This window comes from Marmota monax, unplaced genomic scaffold, assembly GCF_021218885.2.
Source record: "Marmota monax isolate L192 unplaced genomic scaffold, Marmota_monax_Labrador192_F-V1.1 WCK01_AAM20220418_F8-fsc00187, whole genome shotgun sequence".
Lineage (NCBI taxonomy): Eukaryota > Metazoa > Chordata > Mammalia > Rodentia > Sciuridae > Marmota > Marmota monax.
This window is the reverse complement of record NW_026694837.1, coordinates 37,803-46,346: the sequence shown is the minus strand read 5'-3', so window position 1 is coordinate 46,346 and position 8,544 is coordinate 37,803.

Here is an 8,544-nt window from a genome sequence, read left to right as displayed (position 1 = left end):
ATGAGCTGCTTGAAAGCAAAGACCAAGTAATATATCTCTGCATCTCTTATGAACATAGACGGTATTTGCAGAATGAGAAGGATTTTTGTAGGAGGTAAAATCCATCTATACATACATATTTAATTCATATTTTGTATTCCTCCTACCTGCAGAAGCATTATTTCAGGTAATGACTCTGATTTCATCATTTACCATATTTAATGCTCAACTTCCTTTTTTAGAAGATCATGTGTGTTTAAACATGCCATAGTTTCAAGAAGCATCACCTATATCACTTTAGTAACTATTATGCCAAACCTGGAATTTGATAGATTTAAATGATATAAAATTGTATTAGTTGATTGAGTTAATAAATGTAATTATATTATTATGTATTTTTTAGTATGTGTGAAAATTATACCAGTATTTGGCCTTCATTGATAACATACATATGCACATTACACCCACTCAGTTGTTTCATTATTTCTGAATTTTGAGAAATACATGATTATTTTTCTTTCCCCATACTTTGCCCCCAGCAGGCTGCTGTGATTGTCAACAGCAGCAGGAGCCACTTTGAAGGTTTGATAAAAGCAGATGAAGATGCTTAAAGAGGTCTATTTGCTGAAAATATCTGGTAACAAACAGGAATATATGTGAGTAAATATAGTGTGTTATCCTGATTTTTAAAAATAAATGTTATTTTTAAATGCCTAACTGGTTGTTTTCAAGGATTGTTTTTTTCCTGGTGTGGTTTTGAGTTAAAGATGCTAATAAGAAGTTTACAATTTTAAAAAAATCTTGACCTTTATTTCTCACACTTAAAATAGAAACTGGCTTAATTTAGGGCATTGCGTTTGATGCCAAAAGAATTCTACTTTTTAACCATAATTGTGACTTTATGGTTACTCCCTATTAACTCAGTTATTCTTTCTCACTAAAAAGGATGGATAACTAATAATTAGTGATGAGCATGCTTACTGGCTGGGATAGAAGGGGAAAATAAAATTGAACTTAATTTAAATGTTAGAGAATTAGTCCTTTCTGATACTACATTCCACTTTGGTTTCCTTCTTGGCACTCATATGATAATTTCAATTGTTATTTCTTGGTCTCTATTGGCTGTTTCTTTGCTGCCACATCCTTAAATTTTGGCTCTTCAAGGTTCTTTTCTTGGACCTCTTCTCAATTTTCACTCTTTCATTAGGAAGAGCCTCATGTTTCTGTGATTTCAGCTACTATCCTTAGGCTGGCAATCTGTATTTCTGGTCCCTACTCATTTCTCAAAACTTAGTCATGTTTTTTCAACTGCTAATGATACATCTCTATCAGGATGGCCTGCAATCCTTGTGAGCTCAAATTTCTCAATATTAAATCAATATTTTTTGTACCCATCCTTCCTCTTCTGACCTTTCAAATATAATGTTTACCCAGGATTTCCTGTTACTCTAGACACCAAGAAACCTCAGGGTCATCTTTGTCTTCTCATTGTTTCTCTTATTTATCCAAAATGCTTACACCCAATTTTTTAAAAGAAAGCTACAGACCAGTATCTCTTATGAACATAGAATACAAAACTCCATGAACACCATTCACATCCTTTAGGATGACTATCTTAGATAGAAAATAACTGTTGTTGGGATTGTGAGATAATTGGAACCCTGTGCATTGCTGATGGTATAGCTGCTGCACAAAACAGTATGGAAAATATTAAACATATAATCACCATATGATCCAGCAATTCTACTTCCAGGAATATACCCAAAAGGATAAAAGCACAGACTCAAAGAGCTAGTTATACAGCAATTTTTTTTTTCTGGTACCAGGAATTGAACCCAGGGGCACTCAACCACTGAGCCACATCCCCAACCGTTTTTATTTTGGGACACACACATTCTCACTAAGTTGCTGAGGCTGGCTTTGAACTCTCAATCCTCCTACTTCATTCTCCCAAGCCATTGGGATTATAGGTGTGCACCACCACACCTGGCTACAGCAATTTTTAAAGTGGCATCATTCACATGGCCAAAAGGTGGAAACAACCCAAATATCCATAAACAAATAGATAAGTGAAATGTGGTATGTACATAAAAGGAAGAAAATATATATTATGAATGAATGAACCTTAAAAACATGCTGAGTAAAATAAACCAGGCAAAAATGTACATATATTATAGAATTTTACTTACTTGAGGTACTTAGAATAATAAAATTCATAAAGACAGAAAGTAGAATAGTGATTCCAAGGTCTGGGGTAGGAGGAGGGAATGAGAAACAAAGTACAAAGTTTCAGTTTGGGATGATGAAAAGGATCTAGAAATGGATAGTGGTAATGGTTGCACTATATGAATGTATTTCATGCCCTACAATTCTGCACTTAAAAATGTTTAAAATGACACACTTCAGGTTATCTGTATTTTACCACAATAAAATTCCTGAAAATTTTTAAAAATCCAGAGCATAAATGTTAAAAAAATTAGCAAATGAATCTGACATTATAAAAAGGGTAATATAATACATTATGACTTAATGAGGTTTACCCTTAATGAGGTTTACAAGGTTGGTTCAAGATTTCAAACATCATTACCTATGTACATGTATGATTATACCACTGGTGTGACTGCACCATGTTCTACCAGAAGAATGAGAAGTTGTGCTCCATTGTGTGCAGTGTGTCAAAATGCATTCTACTGTCATGTGTAACTTATTAGAACAAATTTAAAAAATACAAAAGTGTTAGAATACCACTAATCTAATTTCCAATATAGTATTAGCTATTAGAACAGTCTTTTAAAACAATTTATCTCTTTTTATTCTATTCCCAACATATCTTAAACTGTATAACAAAATCAACATTACATAATTTTTCAGCTAAAAAAATTTCAAAACCAATCAAAAAATTCACTATTGCCAAATAAAAAGAAAGAGAAAAATGTCAATAGAATGTGAAAAATATTTGATAAAATTCATTCTTTGCATGTTAAATGTTCTCCCTGGAAATGGAAAAGAAGGAAACTTCCTCAGCATGATAAAAAGGATCTAAGTAAAACCCACTAGTAGCATACATCATACTGGCAAAAGACTTTCCCCATACTTAGGAACAAAGCAAGGATAACCATTCTTACCATTTCCATTCAGACCTGTACTAGAAGTCTCAACCCTTACAAATAAAGCAAGAAAAAGAAAAGGTACACGTCTTAGAAAGGAAGACATAAAGCTGCCTTTATTCCTAGATGTTATAGTTATACGTATAGAAAATTCCAAGGACTCTACAAAAAGCCACAAATGTTTATAATCAGAGCTTAGGAAAGTCACTGATATAAGGTCCATATATAAAAAAATGAATATAGTTCTGTATACTGGCAAAGAAAAATTAGAAACTAAAGTTTTAAAAACATGAAGAACTTAAGGATAAGTCTACAGTAAAGATTTATTCACTGAAAACTGTAAGACATTTCTAAAAAAAATTAAAGAAGTCTTAAATGGAGGGAGAAAGTTTGTCCATGAAAGTAAAAACTCAATATTGCTCTGAAGTTAATTCAAAGTTGTTCTCTATCTGTAATGCAATCCTCATTAAAATCTCAGCAGGGGGCTGGAGCTGTAGCTCAGTGGCAGAGCACCCACCTTGCACATGTGAGGCACTGGGTTTGATCCTCAGCACCACATAAAAATAAATAAAGGTATTGTGTCCAACTACAACTAAAAAAATAAAAATATAAAATCTCAGCAGGGTTTGTTTTTTTTCTACAGGAATTTAATAAGAATACTCTAAAAAACACATATGGAAAAGTAAAGAACTTGTATAGCAAAAAAAAAATATATATATATATACATATATATATATATATATATATATATATATATATATATATATGTATGTGGTGTGTGTGTGTGTGTGTGTATATAAAGAAAAAAAGTTGAAGGATTCACATTACCCAATTTGAAAATTGGCTTTTAAGCAATTTGGATACTAATCAAGACTGTAGCATTGGCATAAAGACAGACATGTAGGTCAGTGAAACAGAATATAGAGCTGAGAAAGTGACCCATAAACAGATGGTTATTTTTTGGCAAAGACATCAAGATAATTTAATTAGGAATGTACAGTCTTTGACACAAATGGTAGTATAGCAATTATATATCCATATGTAAAAATAAATAAAACCCTCAATCCTTATCCCACCACATATAAAGTTGGTTCAAAAGTAATCATAGACCTAAATGTGAGTTCTAAAATTATAAAACTTTTAGCAAAAAAAAAAAAAAACACTGGAAATATTTTGATATATTTAGGCAAAGTTTTCCTGAAACAAAAACACTGCCATCTAGGAAAAAAGTTAATAATCTGATTTCATCAAAATTACACTTTTTTTTTTTTCTTAAAAAGACAAGAAAGTAAAAGGCAGGCCACATACTGAGAGGGAAATAAGTGGTGCAGAGCATATATCTGACTTGTATTCAAAACATAAAAGAGCTCTTACAACTCAAAAGTAAGATGACAGCCCTTTTAAAAGTGGGAAAAAGACTTGGGCCGACACTTCACCATAGAAGATAGATGACACCAAATAAGCACATTTAAAACTGTCAGCATCTTTAAGGAAACAAAACCACTGTGAGATATAACCACAGAACACCAGAATGACTAAAATTAAAGAGACAGGTAATACTAAGTGCTGCTGAAAATACAGAACAGCTAATATGTTGTTAGGAATGCAAAATGACAGGGCCAGATTTGAAAATAAGTTGACAAGTTTCTTTCAAAGTTAAGCATCTATTTACCACATGATCCAGTAATCCCACTCCTAGTATTTACCCATGAAAGCATATGTCCACACAAAGGGTACATGAGTGTTTACAACAACTTCATTGACAATCACCAAATATTGAAAATAACCTGAAAGTCCTATCATCTAATAAATAAATGTGATATTTTCATGGAAGCTATTCAACAGTAAAATTCAACTACTGATAAACAATATGGATGAATTCAAAGGCCTTATACTAAGTGATCAAAGACAGCTACAACCCATGATTCCATTTATGTGACATGTTGGAAAAGGCAAAAGACTAGGTGCAAGGACTGTCCCCATGAGGGAGGGTAGTTGTAGACTGCAAACAGGCAGGAGAATAATGAAATGTTTACATATTAATTGTGGTAGTGTATACTTCCAACTATATACATTTGTACTTAGTACTGGTGTGCATTTACATCATATGCAAATTCATATTGTATAAAAATTCACATAGACTATGTACAATGAATCCCGCTTTATGTATAATTATAATGCATCCATTTAAAAACGGTATACAAATAAATAATTGCATACATTTGTCAAAACAGCCAACTGTACAATAAAAGGATGAGTTTTATGGTATGTAGATTCTCAATAAATCCAATTTTTAAGTATCTAAGTTTTTTTTAATGATTAAGAGACTTTAATTAGTTAATGATTAAGAGAGAATTAAGAAAAAATTTTAAATATTATTCAATATTACTAACAACTTATAATTCATTACATATCTACTGTGTTTGGACCTTTATCTACATTGAGTCATTCAGTCTTTATAAGTAAATTAAGTGAATTTCCTTTTTTATAGATGAGGAAACTTACTGAGAAAATTTCATTGTCCTTGTTGCCTTGACGTGAGAAACAGGGACTTTCAAAATCTAAAATCCTTTCCTTTGCTGCTTCATTTTATTGCATCTCCAGCATTCATTTAATGCAAACATATCAACTGTACTTGCATTAACCCATGTGGTCCTCATCATCACATGCACAATTATGTATCCTTACACCTATTTTCAGATGTGGCAACAGATATCTAAGAATTTTATATAAAGATGAATCATAATTTGGGGGGGAGGAGATAAACTTTTTGCTATTTTGAGCTACTATTGTCAACTACTGTTATACATAATGTTTCACGTAAGGGCATAAATATATTTATTATATTTGTAAAATTCATTCTGTATAATTGCAGATCAAGTTTGCTCTTCTGTGACATATGGGATATTATGTTTTAAAGACCATCTTGGAATACAATTAGAAAACTTAGTATTTTCATGGGCTAAGGCCATTTTATTTTACCTTTGCAAAAACTTTAATTAAGGATGTTATTTTAAAAAAAGAAAAATCAAATGGTATGTAACCATTTGAGATTTTTTTTCATTCTACATGATATCCTAGAGAACATTTCAAGTTGTTGCACATATTGATGGTTCCTTTCTTTCCCTTTTTGTTGCTGAGTAATATTTCACAGTATGAAGATCCTGTCAAACCATTTAACCTTTATCTGAAGGATAAGGTTGTTTCTAGTTTGGGGGCTATTGGGAATATATACATTTGTGTACAGGTTGGTGCATGAACATAAGTTTTCCTTTCTTTGGAATAAAAGCTCAAGTGCAACTGCTAGGTCTTATGACAAGTACACATTTTGTTTTTAAAATGCACCATACCATCTTACATTCCCACTAGCAATTTGAGTGATCTAGTTTCTCCACATTCTTATCATTGTTGGTATTAACACTATTTTTTAGTTTAGTCATTATCATTGGTACATAGTGATACATCACTGTGGTTTTGTTTTTCTCTAATAGCTAATGATAGTGAAAATCTTTTCATTCTCTTTCCTCCTATACCCTCTTTGATGAAATGTCACTCGCTGTCTTTGCTCATTTTTACACTGATGTTTTTTAATATTGTTTTTTAAAGTTGTTTATGTCTTATAGATTAAAAAAAATCCTAGGTTAACATGTTATTTGTACATATTTTCTTCCTATCTGTAGTTAGTAATTTTCATTCTCATAAGAGGGTATAATTATGCTTTACAAAATATTCATTAAATAGTAATTTTCTAAGCCTCCTTAAAAGTGGCTTATTAGTGGCAGAGAAACTATAGTATTCTAAAGTATGTTGTGTTTTGTTTATAGAGAGGTCTAAGGTAGCTTAGAATAAATATGATTTCTGTTTTGCCCAATTTCCTTACATCTTGTTTTCATAAAAATATTAAAATAACTCATAGTATACAAAGTTCTCTCAGACACATTCTAACCCTGGCCTTTTCTTTCCTTCATCTATAAACCTTAAGTATTTGTAGTAGGATAATAATACTCTTTCTCTCTGCTTTTCTGAAGCCAAAGGCCTCTCTATCCTAAGAGTAGGGAGTTTTAAAATTTTTTTTATAGAACTCAAAATATTTTGCTTAATGAAGCATGAGGGATATATAATTGGAGCTTAATCTTCAGAATACAATAGTCCGATTTTTGAAATGACCCCATTCCCTTTTCAGCAGCAGAGCAGTACAGAAAGAAGTAAAAATACTTAAAAATACTACGGCAAATAAAGAAAAGGCAGGACATTGGGAATATCTGGGAGGATGGGAGGAGAAGACTGTGATCAGCTCCTGGTGGCTGCATGATACACCCTGACATCCATAATGCCCTTGGCCATGGAAGGAGGTTGGAGGACAAATTAAAAGGAAAAGAAAAGTCACTTACAGTATATACAACCCTGTGATCTATTTGAGTTTGGTTATACTGCTTATAGCTGAAATATTGAAATTTCCATTATTTCATGTGATGATGATAAAACAATTTCCATAATAAGACCATTTTTTAATGAATCCTCCCTTCCACTATAAAGGACATGGTACCAAATTTCTTATTCTTTTGTTAAGCATTCATTAGCTGATAACAGTCCAGCTGTGCTAGGCACTGAGAATGTAAAAAGAAATGAGCAGAATCCCTGCTTTCAAGCTGTTCATACTGTGATAGGAGAAATAGCAGCTGAAGTTGAAGCTTGCAAGCCCACACTCTCTCTGCCCTCTCCCTCTCCTCTCTTCCCCTTCACCCAGTCCCCCATAAAATCTCTTGGTTGAATTTCAGTCTGGGGTGAGTCACTCACCTTTCATTTCCTCCTTCATGAAGCCTTCACCAAGGACACAGGACACAGGAAGAAAAAGGACTGTGGTGCCTGCCAGTCTGGATTCAAATCCTGACTCTGCCCATCTCTCTGGGATTTGGGGTAAATTACTTAATCCTTCTGTGACTCAGATTCTTCCACTGCAAAGTGGGGATATAACTGCACCTACTCCATGGGGTTATGGTGAGGAATAAATAAATTAAGTCACATAAAAAAAGAGAAATAGCAAACAGTTGCAAAATATAATAGGTAATATGGGACTAGGTAGAAGGGCACAATTAATTCTGCCTTGGTGAATAGGTAGGGCATAAGAAAGAGGCATTTGAGTTCTATCTGGCTAGAGATTTTTAAATCAAATGTTAGCTTTTCTTTCATGGTGAGTATATAACAATTAGAGAAAATTTAGAAAATGGAATTAAATTTTTAAGGCTGAGCTAATCAGGAAAAAAAGCTTTTAGAAAGCTCAAATTCATTCATTCATTTTAGTAAATTATGTATATTGCCTCCATCCCATGCAGATTCCAGTAATTGTAAACAGAGACCTTGCCCAAGGAGCCCTTAGGTTGGTAGATGACATCAATCACAACACAATGTGAAAAGTGTCATGAAAAAGTAAGCACAGGGTGATCCGGAAGCACCTGGA